Raw genomic sequence first — 16,612 nt, 5'->3', positions numbered from 1 at the left:
GTTCTCCAACCATAATGGAATGAAACTTGACATTAATAACAGAAGAAAATTTGGAAAAGTAACAAATATGTGGAAATTAAGCAACAAACTCCTAAATATTCATTAGATCAAAGAAGAAATCACATGAGAAATTATAAAATAAGTTGAGATGAAAACAAAAACACAACACACTAAAATTGGTGGGATGAAGTGGAAGCAGTGTTTAAAGGGAAATTTATAGCTATATATGCCTACTTTAAAAGATATCAAATCAATAACCTAACCATCCATCCTAAGGAAGCAGAAAAAGAGCAAATTAAACCCAAAGCAGACAGAAGGAAGGAAATAATAAAGATTACAGCAGAAATGAAACAGAAATTGTTTTAAAAATAAAGAAAAAATCAATGAAACCAAATATTGCTTCCTTGAAAATATCAACAAAATTGACAAACCTTCAGCTAGGTACTGACCAAAAAAAAAAGACAAATTACAAGCATACCTTGTTTTATTGAGCTTCGCAGTTACTGTGTTTTTTTAACAAACTGAAGGTTTGTGTGACCCTGCATCAAGCAAGTCTTTCAGCACCATTTTTTTAATAGCATTTACTCACTCTGTGTCTGTGTGCCACATTTTGGTAATTCTTACATTTCAAACTTTTTCATCATTATTACATATTTGTTATGGTGATCAGTGATCAGTCATCTTTGATGTTACTATTGTAACTGTTTTGGGGCACCACAAGCCATGCTCACATAAGATGGTGAACTTAATAAATATTGTGTGTTCTTACAGCTCCACTGACTGATTGTTCTCTCACCTCTCTCCCTCTTCTCAGGTCTCCCTATTCCCTAAGACACAACAATATTGAAATTAGGCCAATTAATAACCCTACAATGGCCTCTAAGTGTTCAAATGAGAGGGAGAGTAAATTGATGTGGCAAGCTTCACCGTTGTCTTATTTTAAGAGTTGTCACAGTCACCCCAACCTTCAGCATCCACCACCCTGATCAGTCAGCAGTCGTAAACAGTGAGGAAAGACCCTCCACCAGCAAAAAAGATTACAACTTGATGAAGGCTCAGATGATGGTCAGCATTTTTTAATAATGGAGTTTTTTTTAACTAAAGTATGGACACTGTTTTTAAGACATAATGCTGTTACACACTTAATGGACTTCAGAATAGTGTAAACATAACTTTTATATGCACTGGGAAACCAAAAAGTTCATGTGACTCACTTTATTGTGGTGGTCTGGAACCAAACCTAAAATATCTCAAGGTGTATTACAATCATGAATGAAAAAGGTTTTAATACTAGCTTTATAATAGGAAATAAAAAATTATAAGGGAAGTGTACAATTGAATGGCAATGAATTAAGAAACCTAGAAGAAATGGACAAACTCCTAGGGGAAAAACCAAGCTACCAGAACTGATTCAAGAAGACACAGGAAATCTTGAATACATTAATAACAAGAGATTGAGTAAGTAATGAAAAAACTCCCCACACGGAAAGCCAGGACCTGGCTTCTCTGGTGAAATCTACCTTTAAACCAAACGTTTAAAGAATTGACACCAATCCTTCTCAAACACACGAAAATAAAAGTACAGATCAATATCCCTTATGAATAAAGTCACAAAAATCCTTTCTATATCTTGTATGTGTATTTTCAGAAGACATACCATCTAGATCCCTTTGTCCTCCTCAGGAACTGATTATTCTTCAGACCTGCTGCACAGCCACATTCCTTGCATCTCCCTGCACAATCATCATTTTCTCCTGTACTAAATCCTGTTTCCTGGATCCTTCCTTTTTTTGATATACCCAATCATTCTGATAGAGCCCATGTACTCTAGTAACTTCCTGAGATACAGTACATTTGAAGTAAATACTCTAACCACCTCATGTTTCATATTTTTAGCCTACTCCCACATTTGACAGCTTGGGAAGGTACGGAATTAGTAGTTTGGAAATAACTTTCCTTCAGGATTCTGAGGCATTATTTCATTATTGATTGAAATAATATTAATATTATTAATATTAATAATCCAATGTTACTGATTCCTAATCTTTTATATGTGCCATAACCAAAAGCTTTTAGGATCTTTCCTTTATTTCTGGTGTTTGAAATTCCATCATGATGTACTTTTATATGGTTCTTTTTTTTTTCCAGTCACCATGCTGTGCATGTTATGAGTCCTTTTCATGTGGAAACTCAAGATTTTTGTTCAATTATTTTAAAATAATTGCCTCCATCCATTTCCTCCCATTCTGTAATTCTGATTTTTCTCATGTTGAACTTGCCAAGAGTGATCCTCTAATTTTATCTTCTACTTGACATCCCTTTTGTCTTACTTTGTGGAAGATATTCTCAATTTTATCTTCTAACCTTCAACCAGAAATTTAACATCCTAAATTTCTAACTCTTCTATTAAGTATTCCATATTCTAAATGTCTAAGGAAGGGCTCGTCTTTTTTTTTTCTGAGGACTGCTTTTTTATAGCATCCTTTCTTATTTCAAAGATACAATTATCCCCTTACTTGCAGATATCAGTAACTTTTTAAAGTTTTCTTTTAAAACTTAAATAGAAAGTTTTAAAACTTAATAGAAAGTTTCTATTTCCTTCTTCTCTTTCTTATTGTGGTTATCCTAAAATGTTTAATGATCCTTAATCTCATATTTAAAAATGAAACACCTGAAAGTTGTCTAGTTGATGAACCTAGAGATTATCATACTAAGTGAAGTAAGTCAGAGAAGGACAAATACCATATGACATCACTTATATGGGGAATCTAAAATATGATACAAATGAACTTATTTACAAAATAGAAACAGTCCCATAAACACAGAAAACAAACATGGGTTGCGGCTGGGGGCAGGGGAGGGATAGACAGGGAGTTTGGGATTGGCAGAGGCAGGCTGCTGTGTATGGAATGGATAAACAACAGGGTCTTACTGTGTAGCATGGGGAACTATATCCAGCATCTTGTAATAAACTATAATGGAAAAGAATCTTCTTTTAAAAAGTTGCCTTGAAGTTCTGTGTTAATGGGTAGGTGTCAGTGTGAGATAATCAGCCTGATGATTTCCCTAGTGAATCCTTATCTATTATTATCTGTTGGTCTTTTCTCCTGATAATCAGGTTTGCTACAGCAGGATGAATCTTCCAATCTCACATCTGGGGGTAGAAGCCTGGTACCTAGTATTCTCAGAACTAGGAGGAGAAAAGAGACTGTGGATGATTCCCAGTTCAACATGTAAATTTCTACTCAATTCTCTGTTTTTGAGTATGACAGACACCCTTAACCTGAGCTTACCTACTATTCAAGAACAGAGATTTTCCCTTTGAATATCAGAAAAGAAACTTGGATAGTTTCTTGGCACCATGAGTGTTGTTAACTTGTTATTAACTCTTAGACAATTCTTTCAAGGTACCTGCAGCCACTAAATTCCTGAAGTACCCCAGGGTTCAACAGCATAATTGTAGACCATTCTAGGCCTTCCCCACTGAAAGTAGAAAGTTGAGTTTTCTTAGAGCTACGAAGTTGTTGCTTTCCAGCTTCCAAAGTTTTACTTCTGTGATCAAATTTCCAGTTTTCTTTGTCCTTGACAGCCTATGATTAAAAAAAACATTACTATAATTCTAGTGGGGGTTTGATATCAAAGTAAATGGTTATTTAATCCACCATGTTTAAAAAGATATTCATCTCATCAGTTTTGATGTGTCATGTCTTCACTGTTGTTCCTTTTTAAATAGTATGAAATGTAGGCTCAAGTTCCTGTGGGATACAGAGTTTTAACCGTCCAAGTAGTTGCAATCATTTTGGCTTTAACATCTAGCTTTTCTATACTGTAGTCAAAAAATACTGACCTATATAATTTCTCTTATTAAAGTTTCAAATTCTCAAGCCTAAGACATTTAAAAAAAAATTTTAATTCACATAAATTGGAAAAGAATGTGTATTTCTTTATTGAGAACAAAGTTTGACATACACCTATTAAATAAAGCATATTGTTATTCAAATCTTTATAGCCTTAATTTTTGTTTACTTGATCTATTAAAATCTGAGTGTTAAAGTCGCCTGAAAAGACTGATGTTACCAATTTCTCTAAAGAAACTCTACTTCATGTATTTCAGTGCTCTGAGTTCATCACACAAAAGCTCAAGTCTTATATTACTTAATGGTCCTAATTTTTTATTAATTAAAAAATTCCTTTTTCTCATTCAAAGGTTTTGGTCTAGGAAAGTTTTAGCCTTTGCTTTATATGAATGAAACTTACAAGTTTTAGTATCATTTTTGCCATTCCTTTATTTCAAACATTTGTTATTTTTACTTAGATAAAACTTTTATAAAACCACATATCAAGAATTTAAAATTCAATTTGTAAAGGGGAGGAGAGTAGGAAAGAAATCAATTCTGATTAATTTAAGAAAAAGCTGTTAGAAGGGTACTGGGTAATCAAATTTGACAGGAAAGTTGGTGAATAAGGCTTGGGAAATGAGATAAACCAGGAGATGATTAGGTGAGCAACGTCACACCAAAGGACACCTACTTAGGAAGCCATTTGTATCACTGTTAATGGCAATGCCACCATTAAGACATTCAGTTTCATTGCATAAGACTTTTGTTTCCACCACAGCCGCTGACGGTTACCTCTATCTCCTCCTGTACTGTATGAGCTGTTTCAGTTGGATCAATATATATGGAATAGTCAATTTGGTTTCCTAGTTTCCAACCAGTTTAAACTGCTGCCTGTCCTTATTTATGTAGTGATTTTTCATGGCTTTTCAGCATGCAGAGATCCATGGCAGTGAACATAGGTGAGGATAGGTCTATTTCCAGTAAGTCTGCAGCCACAAAAAAGTATAAATAGGGAACTATTTAAGAAAGAGGTTAGGGCAGAGCTTTCAAGCAAGCTTCCTATTCCCAAACCACCAGTTCATTCAATAATCAAGGAACAGTAGATTGTTCTGCTGTCATCTATTCTCACCCACTCTATCTACACAGAAACCCCAAATTTCAGAGATGTGGATTAAATCTTTTACCCACCGATGGTAGGGGATAACCTATTCTCTTTTGCTTTAGCTGATTTGCCTTCACGGGTAATTTGGATGGAGTCAAATGTACCTCCCTATTTTACCATGGTGCCAGAAACTGCACTAACTTCTTTACTAACCAAAGTTAAGTCTATACTGTGAGAGTGGTTAAAATAGAAACTTGTTATAAGGCTAACATACTGTCTTAAAACTCCAAGACTCTATTAACTCCTAAACTCTGTTCATTTACTAACTCTAAAAAAGACAGAAAAGGCAGAAAAATACTTTTAAAATTATGACTTTTATAATTTTTTCATATTTTCTAATTCCATTTTAAGAAAAATGGTATTCATTGTAAGACAACCGTATACATTCAATTTAAGAACTCTTAAAAACTCCAGTAAAGACAAACATATTACATCTTAAATATCCCAGAGGGAACTACATTTTAGGGATCCCCCTCATAAAAGTAGTGTGTTCTCAACTGTTCCCAATTTTTAAAACAGTATCTATTTTTTAAAAATTTAAACACTGGTAGTCCACGTATTAATTTTTGTTATCTTTTGTTTTCATACCAACTCCCATACCAATTAGAATGTCTCTTAAACCATGGCTTAAGTACTATTATAACTCCAAACACAGCAATACAATTACAAGCTCTTCTTACTATTCATCTCAAATAGTTTTTTAGTTGAAAGTACTAGCAATTCAGAAAATACCACTATAGCATAACTTTCTTGGGTTTTATTTATTTTCAAATCAAAGGTTTTTAAAAAGCTCGTAAGTTTTTTTTATAGGATAAGGCAAATGTACAATAATACCTCAATCGGTAATAATAACTTACTTGCAAACTGTGTCTCCAAGTAAGTTTATTTTCAATACCAGAAGATAATAAAATGGTTCCATTTTTATTTTAACTTTGCACTACAAACTTAGGAGCCACATTTTTCGCCTGTTTTATTTTAAAACTACCCGTTCTTATTCCTAATATACCCTCCCCGCCATTCACCAAGATGATAACCTCTAACTGACCTTACTCACTTCAATCGTTTCTCTAATCATTTTATATCTGGCTGCTGATCTTTCTCATTTTCCTTCATGTATTTCTGTTCAATGGACTTTAGTAGAATTCCTTATTTCTAATCCAAACTTTTTTAGATTCCTCCAGCTCAGGCCACAACCTTATAAGCTTTATTTTTCATTACATTCATTTAAAATAGATGCTACTTCAAACAGGGAAAATGCTTGCATTCCACAAGATCCATCTCTGTGCTTTTTAACATACCCTCCCCCTAGCTGATACTCCCTACCCTCTCCACCAATCTTTACATAACATTTCTTCAAAATCTAGATTAAAAAGTATTTTTTCCCAAGAATCTTTTCCAGTCTTACTGTATACTGTTCATATGATTTTGTGTCAGTCCAGTAATTCAAATATTTCATTATTAAGCACTCCTTAAGTTGTATCTTAGATAACGACCTCTTTGGAGCAGGAACCACATCATTTGCTCTATGTATCTGCAGTCTTACCCTAGTGTGGTACTAAATGAATTGTGTATAATTAACCCAGTTAAAACAAGTGAAGGTTGGGAGAAATACAACCACGGAAAAAAGGTTTTTCTGAATACAAAAAAATTAAATCTCCCAAAACCAAATTCAAATATAACATTCATTTTTTCAAAACAACACAGAAACATAGATCATACCCTTAAATATTTTTTTTTTCTACACACAGAAGTCAGGTCTTAAAGCTATAATAACATGCTAATTGCTTTGTCTGTAATATTCCAACTCTAGCCCAAAAAAGCTATTATATAAAGTCTTAATATTTTATAGATAATAAACAAACTTTTTCAATGTCTAATCAATTTTACTTTGGCCTTCTATACTTCACAAATACAAAACCTACATAATAAAAGTTCACAGATGAGGTTTTATTTCTTCAAGACAACAATTAAAATTCTTGGAGCAAGAGTGTATTAAGCAAACTTGGTACAAATTCCAAAAAACAAAACTTTATATAAATACTTTCATTCATAAGCTCAAAAACATTCACAATTCAAACATTAATTAGAAAGTATTTTCATGTCCACTTCTGCACAATTTACAAAACATATTCCTCAAAACTTGGCATACTAGAATGTGATGATACATATTTTCATTGTTATGTACTTTTAACAACTTTATTATAAGTGATACATATTTCAGAAAAAAAATCTTTCTCCCAAAAGCACCAATTGTTACACTACAATAAGGCTTCCAATGCTCAATATTTATGAACAACAATGCTGTAACCATTAATCCCACTTGGAAAAAAATGACTTAAGCACTACAAGAAAAAAAAATCATGATCAATAATTCCATTGCAGATCCATTTACAAAGTGTCCTTCATGGATTTTAACCATTCAAACTTTTGTGCAACTGTCCTTAAGGTAGCATTCTCATTCTTTACACATAAATGGCAAAATCTTTCTGGTTCAGAGTGGATACTTACCTGTAAACAAAAGTGCACCAATTTATTCCTCCCCCTACAATCACAATCAGAAATACTCAAATACCTTATTAAGTAATCTGAAATGCCTGAAAGCTAACTTACATAATGCCTAGAAGCTACTAATAAAGAGGTTCCAAAAAGCAGCTATATAAGGAGGCAATCCAAGATCTCTTCTACCTACTTCTTGGCTATATGCCTAGAGAATACTGTAATGAAAGCAAGCCAGACAACTATGTTATCTACGGAAGCAATTCAAACCCCTGCATTCTAAACAAATTTTCTGGTCATTAATACTAACCTCTAAAAAGTTACTATTAATGAAAACTAAGAAATATCTCTCTGATGTTGGTATATATCACACTGGAAAAAAACAGCAGGGACACAGTACCAACCACCTATCATCTGATTTACCTCCAAATTCATCCAACAATGCCAATGATAGAAAAGAAAGAGATTCAGGAGTCAACTCTCATTACACTTGGAAAGGGCAAATATGCCATAAGCAAGTTCAAAAACAAGCCAAACCTATTTAAGATGATGGAGATCAGAATATGCTTACTTCTTTGAGGAAGAATTAATAAGAAGGGGCACAAGCCACCTTTTTCAGTGAAGAAAATGTTATGTATCTTGATCTGGGTTGAAGTTACCCAGGTATATTTATTTGTGGCATTTCACTGAGTTGTACTCATATAAACGTTGTGCAATTCAATATATGTAAATTATATATAAATAAAACATTTAAAAACAAGTCACCAATAATGGTAAAATCTAAAAAGATTTTCTCAATTCTCATCTTTTTCTATCATTCTCCATCATATTTCTAACCACAGAACACCAATATTCCCTAAACGCAACTCTTTTCCCTTATAAGACCCACAAGGCTTTGTTAGTATTCTGCCAGCATTTTTCTTATTCTGCCTCATATTAATTCACTTAAAGGTTAATTCAATATTCATCAAGTGTTCATGTGCAAGACATGGATTAGGCACCCTCCAGCATCTATCCAACACACACACACACACACACACACACACACACACACACACACACACACACACGTAGAAACCAAATTCCCTAAGCTGGATTCAAGCCACTCTATTATCTGGTTTCTAATGTCTCCTATTTTAATTCCCATCACTTCTTTCTGGGAATGTTCTTCCCCAGCATATTCTTTTCTCAACTATCCTTTAAGACTCAGTTCAATTTCTACTTTATCCTTTCTCCATACTGTATAGAACTTACTGTCTATATCTGCACTGTCCAATCCGTGATTAATGAGCACTTGAAGTCTGGCTAGTCTGAACTGAGATATGCTTTAAGTATGTAACACACACTGGATTTTGAAGACTTGGTGTGAAAAAAAAGAATGGCAAGTATCTCAATGTGTACATGTTGAAATGATAATATTTTGGATATACCAGGTTAAATAAAATGAATTTAATATTAATTTTACTTATTTCTTTTTATTTTTTAATGTGGCTATGAAAATATTTAAATCACACTGTGGCTCAACATATTTCTACTTGGCAGTGCTGACCTATACAATCAATTTATAAATGTCCCACAAATTATCTTTTAATATATGGCCTCCACCCATTACAAGTGTAAGAAATTCAATATTAAGCTTTTCTCTTTTTATATATTAGAGATTATTACATTAAGAATTATTAATAATAACTAAACAGTTGATTTAAGTACGAAGCTTAAGACATTTCAAACCGTAAAAATATCTTAAAAGTCCTGTTTTCATATGGCTATAAACTGAAAATGTCACCTACAATTTACATATATCCATTTTGAGTTAAATGTCTCACCAGAAAAGATAGATAGTAGTATTAAACTTGTAGAATTTCTAATCCCAGAGAGTATTAGTTCTAATTAATACCTTTAGTATTAAAATATGAGTATTTTAATACTCTAAAATATTACAGTATTTTTTCTAATTATTTTTCATCTTAGTCACTGAGTAAAGAAATAAGCAGCTTCTATTTTGACCAATATCACTGTATCAATGTCCAGCAGCCAAGACAAAGAACCTTTATATAGTGGTATGAATAAACAATGTGGGCAATAAGACACCACTTGAAATAAGGGTATGCAGAAAAACGCTTCTATAATGTTACGTTTCATAAGGGGGAGACAAAACTTAACAACTGTATAAGGTAAAAACGTAGATATACAGAAAGAAAGGCTAGGAAGGCAGAATAGAAAGGTCTCATCTGTAGAATCAAGATATGCCTAGGTTGAAACTTGGCTGCTCTACTATTTACTATCTACGTGACCCAAGTCTGAGTTTGTTTTCCTGCATATGAAATGGGTATATATATCACAGCATAATTATAAGGAATACATAGTAGATGCTTAATTAATGTCAGTCTCATCTCCCTTTCCTTTAATACTAATGATTATATAATGGTGACAAGATTATCAGTGACTTTCCCCCACTTCCTTTTCCAAACCATTGAAAATATTTTTTCAACAAATATTAAACTTCTAATATTTCATACTCACACCCCCTCCTTATGTGAACTTAAAAGTACTTTTACCAACTGCCTTTTACAGTTTCTTTTAAAGTTTAAAATTTGTGTTTGTGGTGGGGAAGGTAAGTGGTACAAGAAAAACTTAAAGTGGGAAATAAGTTTAAGACTATACCAGCACAGATATATACAAAACAAAGAGAAGTGTAGAGAGGAAAATAGCAAAAGGAAATGCTGTTTGAGGAAGTTCCCCTGACTCAGACTAAGTAATGAAAAGATAGCATTCTTCTCCTCAATCTAGCTTCTGCTGAAGCCACTCCTCACTCTCATCTGTGGTTTCTGTGTACTTTATATACAAATACACATAGCCACTCACCCGCTTCTCTCTACTAATGGTCACCACCATCCTCATGGTCAAAAATTTAAAGGGGTAAAGAAATTGAGGATGTTGTTACAAAGCAAACCAACGGTTGGGAAAGCCCTTCACTCAAATGCACTCACTCCCAAATGCATTATCATCATCATTAGCTGACAGCCATAAAAGAGAATGTGTTCCCAAAATATTGACCCTGGTTATAGCTTTAGCTGCTAGAACTGGAGATGCCACACTTTGATGACTGTCTCTTACTTCCTTTGTAGATATGGTCCTCAAAATGGAACGTTAGAAAAAGTATACAACTTCATATCACTCACAGGTGAATATTTCACGCTACTGTAGGAAACACAATTAAACAATGATGATAATAGCTATTATTCTAACAGCTAACATTTACTCAGCATTACATATCAGTAAGCTAAGGACTTTACTACATGAATTATGTAATATTAACGTAAACCTCTATGAAGATTTCTTATTGTTAAATCTACTTGCCTAGTGCTCACACAGCTAGATCTTAACGCCACCAGTTTTACTTCAAGACTTACACTTTTTAAACCTTATCCTCCCATTCTGCACAAACTATTCAACAATAATTAGGAACCATGCCCCTCCCCAGTAATTGGTGTTTTGAAAATACTAGTTATGTTTGACATCTTCCTCAAGAAACTGATGAAAAGATATTATGCTTTCAAGTAAAAGGATAAATATTCTGGAAGAAAGGATAAAAATGTTAATCTTTCATAAATATTAGATAAATAACTGATATAATACAGGTAAATATGGTTTGTAAACTATACTTTAATCCCAACACTTTATTAGGTGCTTTTAAATTTGAAATTATCCTTTTGACTCACAACATATTTAGTTTCCTGACTTTGTACAAAGTCTTTTAAAAGCTGTATTCTCCCACAGATACAAAGAACAAACGGGGTGGTTGCCAGAATGCAGAGGGGCATGGGCAAAATAGGTGAAGGGAATTAAGAGGTACAGACTTCCAATTGTAAAATAAGTAAGTCATGGAGAGGTTAATATAATATACAGCATAAGAAATATGGTCAATAATATTATAATAACTTTGTATGGGGTCTGATGGTTACTAGACTTATCCTGGTGATCATTCTATATGTATTTAAATGTTGATCACTAAGTTGTACACCTGAAACTAAAATAATATTGTACATCAACTATATTTCAATTAAACAAAATAAAGCTGTATTTTCAATTTCAATGAATGATATACATACTAAAAAGCTTAATACCTAAAACATTGTGTTTATCACTCTAACCAACTTCACTTCTATCACAGTTTAGACTAACAGAATCATATTTCAAGGAACAAATCACTCATCCATACTTTACACAAAGTTACCTACAAAATCACAGTTCCAAGAATCCCAAATGAAATGGGAAGGCTACAGCTTACAGACAGAAGAGGAGATAGGGCAAACGTCAGTAGAGGGAGAGTACAAGGGAAATCTCTTAGAAACGCTAATCTTAATACAGTGTTGCTTTCCCTCATCCAAGAGAAGTATGCACTGCTGTTGCTGCTACCCTAGCATTTTTCTCCTCTTCCTCCTCTTGAAATCCTCGACTTTTCTCCTCCTGGAAAGTTTATCTCACAGGACTGATAACATCTCTCAGTAGTCAAAGGATCTTTTATCTTGAATTTAAAGGAACAAAAACATACTAACTCCTCCTAATCACATAAGAGTTCCCAGTAAATTCAGAAAGGATAGTAACTTCACAGTTGAGCTTCAGCAGATCTAAGAAAAAATTAAACAGTACAGCAACTGAGGCCCTAGAGAGGAGAATACACCTTTTTCATGGAGACTCCAGCTATCTGAAGAAAGATCACGAATTGAACTTGGTGTTCTACCTTCTAGGTCTCAAGTGATCTTTATGTTTGGTGTTTTTTGTTTTGTTTTGTTTTAAGAGGGGAAAGAAGAGAAATACTTTAGCCAACCAGCAGGGTGAGCTAGTGCTAGAATCAGTTTGATTATTCTCAGTTTTCTCAAAATTCAATGATATAAATGGGTTGCATTATTAAAAGCAGCTATTCCCTCCTAATAAACCTGAATTAAAAGACACCACTTCTAGAACTGCTTCAGTCAGTGCTACACAATTCTGTTCAATATTTACAGATTCTCCATCTACAAAGCAGACATTCTCTATACCAGATGGATCAGTAACAAATAAATGTAAAAAAATTAGAGCTTATTTGAATATCTATCCAAAATATTATAGTATCCATCCTTTATTCTCATGTTTTATTTTACAGACTATCAATTTAAAAAATTTTTAAACATTAAAAAAGAACTGCTAAAACTAGTGTTCTTTAAAAATTAGGGCTGGATAATTCAACATTCCAATTTCTGCATTTGGTGCAAGCTAGAGTTGCCTTAATATATTAATGTCTGAAAAAGCAGTCATGAGAAAAGCATACCCACAAGAGTAAGATCCCCTGCTTTCCTTTAGAATCACATTCTGAGAAGAGTCTAAATAAGTAACCCTAAACACTAGTAATATATTTGGGGTGAGAGAAAGATGAACCTGATCTTTTCTAACAACCAATTTCTTTAAATTTTTTAAATTGCAAGTAACCCCACCACTTCAAGTAATTGTCCTCGAGTCTTTCTTTTCTCCTCCTGTTACCCAATACAGTCTCAATTCAACCACAACAAACTTCTCCCTCTTTTATAACTTGAATGACAAATTAAACCTGCAAAAAGTTTAAGGTCTGCAGGTGACAGACTCACTTCATAATTATTGATACAGAGAATCCGGGAGTAATCTTAATTATGACAAAACCAAAGTATAATTAAATCCACTCACATAGTGTTGAAAATTAAGAAATATATCAACTTTCCTAGAAAAATCAATAATTTAAGTGCACCTTAAAAGACCCATAAAAACTTTAAAACCTAAAGACAATTTACCTGTTTTTTTAAAATGTGATATCTAACGAAGTTAAAGATAACTGTGGGATCCCATCATAAATGATTTTACTACTTGTTGAATTTCCTAACAGATGTTACAGATTTACTACTCAGCAGTAGTACTAGTCTTAAATTGTTTTTAACAGGAGGCAAAGTGGTATGTCCATTTTTCCAACTAAAGCACTATTACAAAATGAAATGCACTAGCATCACTGTTTCAAGCCTCTATTTTATTTCTTATCTAATAACTAGTAGTAATGGCAATTACTTCAAACTTTCCAAGAAGTTTATCAAGCTACCTGTTTTGTTTTTCAAATGTGAGTCGATTGTTTTGAAAACCTAAGAATTCAAAAGCAACATTGCTTTGAAATTATCTGAAATGTCTGTATTTTGTAACTGATTTTGTTTCACTTTGGAAGTCACTTTAAAAACTAAGTTACCATATCAAGTTAAATAAGTTTTAAATTGTCACAGAATTTCTCATTAATATAATAGTATCTGAATAACAAGTACTCTCAAGCATACTCCCTTGTTTTGTTTTATAACCACTATTAGTTGCAGATAGACACCTCCTTATCCCAGCAATGTGACCAATGAAAAGACCAATGGGGTATAAGTTGAGAGACAATTTTCCATCATGCCATTAACTTAATCATTTCTGGCCCTCAATATATTGAAAAAGAGAGAGTAATACTAGTTGTTCTCTAAGATTCCTTCTACACTAAAACTATATGATTCAATGACAATTTTGCTGATATTAATATATCTCCTATTTGTTAATACAAGAGTGTTCTCTATTAGAAGGAGGAAACCTAAAAGGGGGGAAACATAAATCTGGGGGAAAAAAAAGAAAAAAAGGAAAATCAAACTTTTAAGTAATGTTGAAAAGTTCAAATTCGATTTGAACAGAGATCTAAAGCTAGTTATATAAATTGCTTAAATATCCCTTCAATCAAGTAATTTGTTAATGTGATCTGGCCAAAACATTAGTTGTTTCCAAATTTTGTACCTCAAATATTACAAACATATCAAGTATGATGTAGATGTAAGTCCAGTATAAGTTTAAATTATGTTAGAAATTCTAAAACTTACACCATCATGATTTTAACAGCAATATACATATCACTGCATTAATACTAGTCAAGCCTTCGTGTTTCACCTATTAAAATGTCTAAACTAAACTATAACTTCTTTATAATTTTTTCTTACAAAAACCTATCGATGTAATATTGTTGCCATCTAGTTCCCTGGATACTTACACATATGACTGAAGGCAAACAGCAGGTTTCCTTTCTTTGAGCAATTTGAGTTGTCTATTTTTTGAAATGCTCTTTTTCTTGTGGGACTAAAACTATGTAACTAAACTACTGCAGAGAGACAATATATTATTAAGGCAAATCTAATCTATCATCCAGATGCAACAAGCCTGGCATTAGTTAGGACTGGCCAGAATAGATGATGGTGTTTTGGTTATTTCTGTTGAAGTTATTAACTTGTATACAAAACAGGACCATCATTCAGGCTCTCAACTGTGTTTCTCTCCTCGTTGAGTACTTCTCAATGACCACACAAAATATGAACTCTAAACATAAAAGTTTTATAACAACTAAATTTATGTCAATATTACTTAAAACAGTTCAAGAAAAGTTTTCCACTAATGTTGCTAAACCATGGTTGGATCCCAACACGAGAGTCGTCTGTGGAAGTCTCGTAACAAGAAACCGTTAGTTCCACCACCTAAGTTTCCAATCACTGAGAAGGGTCTGGGACAACTCATCTTCAGGTTCACGGGAGGAGTAGAGCACACCTGCTTTCCTCTGGCAGAGATTAAGCTCCCAGGGACACAAAGGCCAGGGAATCAGACCTGGAGAAGCAAAAAGCTTTAGCTGGACACCCACCAAGCCCCTGGCAACCCAAACACTTTGAGCGATTTACCTCTTGCTGTTACTTCCCAGGCACCTATCGGCATGAGATCTTGCAAAACAGGGGGAGGGGAGGGCTCTGCGGTCCTGGTCCCACGTTAGGGGAGGGGTGTGTACAGTTAACGCCAGAGCCTACGCTTCTGGCCGAGGCAGAGCAGCCCCAAAGAGAGGGTTGGTGGCTGCTCTCGGACCGCCCCGTTACTCAGTGCATTGCAATGGCGACCGCAAGGCTCCCCAAGCCGCCTGATCTCGGCCCCTTCCCCCTACTGCTCACTGGCTGCTCAGCTTCATGTGACTAAACAAAACCCCCAAGTCTAGTGCCCAGCTCAGCCCCTTTGTGTCCGCTACCGGATCCTCCGACGCCGCCGTGGAAAAGTCCCCCCCTCCCAACCTCCGCCGAGTCCCGCCCCGCGGCGGCGGCCGCCGCTCACCTCAGGCACCGCCGCCCCCCGCGGCCGCCGCGGCCGCCGCCTCCCCGAACCCGGGTCCCGGGCTCCTTGTGTAGCACCAACTCCGCCTCCTCGGCCGCCGCCGCCATCTTAGCCTGTGCGGCAAAATGCGTCCTTTTGGATGGTTGGGACCCAGCCTAGGGCGTAGCTCCCCGGGCCCGAGCGCCAAAGGCCGGGTCCCCCAAGTTCCTTCGCCACCCTCAGTCCCGCCGCCGCCACAACCCAGAGGCCCGAAACCCACACGGGTCCCGGCGAATCCGACCAAATAACCCCTGAAACTCACAGTTTGGTGCCGTGTGCGTCAAACCGGGGCGACGTTGGGAGCGCGCGGCGTCCCCGCGTCACACGCCGCTCTGTACGCTACTCGGCTCCAACGGCCCCCCTCCGCTCCCCGCTTTTCGCCTTCGGCCCCGGTTCCCACGGCGCAGGCGCGCTGCTTTCCCGCCTCTTACCGAGCTGCGGGCCGCGGGGGCGGCCAGCGAGGAGGTCTCCGGCTGCTTCGCGCTGGTGGAGTGTCTGGGCCAATTACACCAACGGGTGCAGCAGAGACAGTGCACCACTGTTCTCGGGTGCCAGAAACCCAACAAGGTCACCTCCCCCAGCGCTGACCTAATCACTCTCAAGGAGGTTCCCGCCCCAAAGTAGGCACGCTCCAAATATGGTGGTGCCCAAACTCTGCAAGACCCAAACACTTAGGCAAGCCTAGGCCCTTTAAGGTGGAACAGACCCATATTTGATTTCCACAATCACGAGAGGGCCACAGTTCCTTTTCTTTATACTGTTGAGGAAAACAGCTAAAGGACTCGAGATTGCCGGTCACAACTGTAGAGTAATGGCAGAAGAAGGTTTCTGGATCTTAAGGGGACCAACTGTTGGGAGATGCTTGATGGACAAGCAGAGCATCAGGTGTAGCATCTCAGTTAACGGAAAGGCCTACCCT

The 16,612-nt window shown here is 35.7% G+C and overlaps 1 protein-coding gene across 19 annotated transcripts in view; it reads right to left on the bottom strand.

Moving 5' to 3' along the window:
* The window catches only part of ZNF644 (zinc finger protein 644), a 119,451-nt gene extending 103,188 nt beyond the window's left edge, over positions 1-16,263 (bottom strand). For 2 of the 19 annotated variants that reach the window (XM_067043003.1, XM_067042954.1), the window contains exons 1-2: positions 4,632-7,522; positions 3,412-3,590 (exon numbers count right to left, since the gene is read on the bottom strand). The gene's annotated coding sequence lies outside the window, so the exon portion shown is untranslated. Of the gene's footprint in view, positions 1-3,411; positions 3,591-4,631; positions 7,523-14,560; positions 15,166-15,654; positions 16,085-16,124 lie in introns of those variants that run through there. The other 17 variants (XM_059057068.2, XM_067043028.1, XM_067042990.1 and 14 more) reach the window with 14 other exon arrangements.
* Positions 16,264-16,612: the final 349 nt, after the last annotated feature.

The sequence above is a fragment of the Kogia breviceps genome, chromosome 1 (assembly GCF_026419965.1).
Source record: "Kogia breviceps isolate mKogBre1 chromosome 1, mKogBre1 haplotype 1, whole genome shotgun sequence".
Lineage (NCBI taxonomy): Eukaryota > Metazoa > Chordata > Mammalia > Artiodactyla > Physeteridae > Kogia > Kogia breviceps.
Note: the sequence above shows the minus strand (reverse complement) of the source record. Positions and strands in the feature narration are given on the sequence as shown.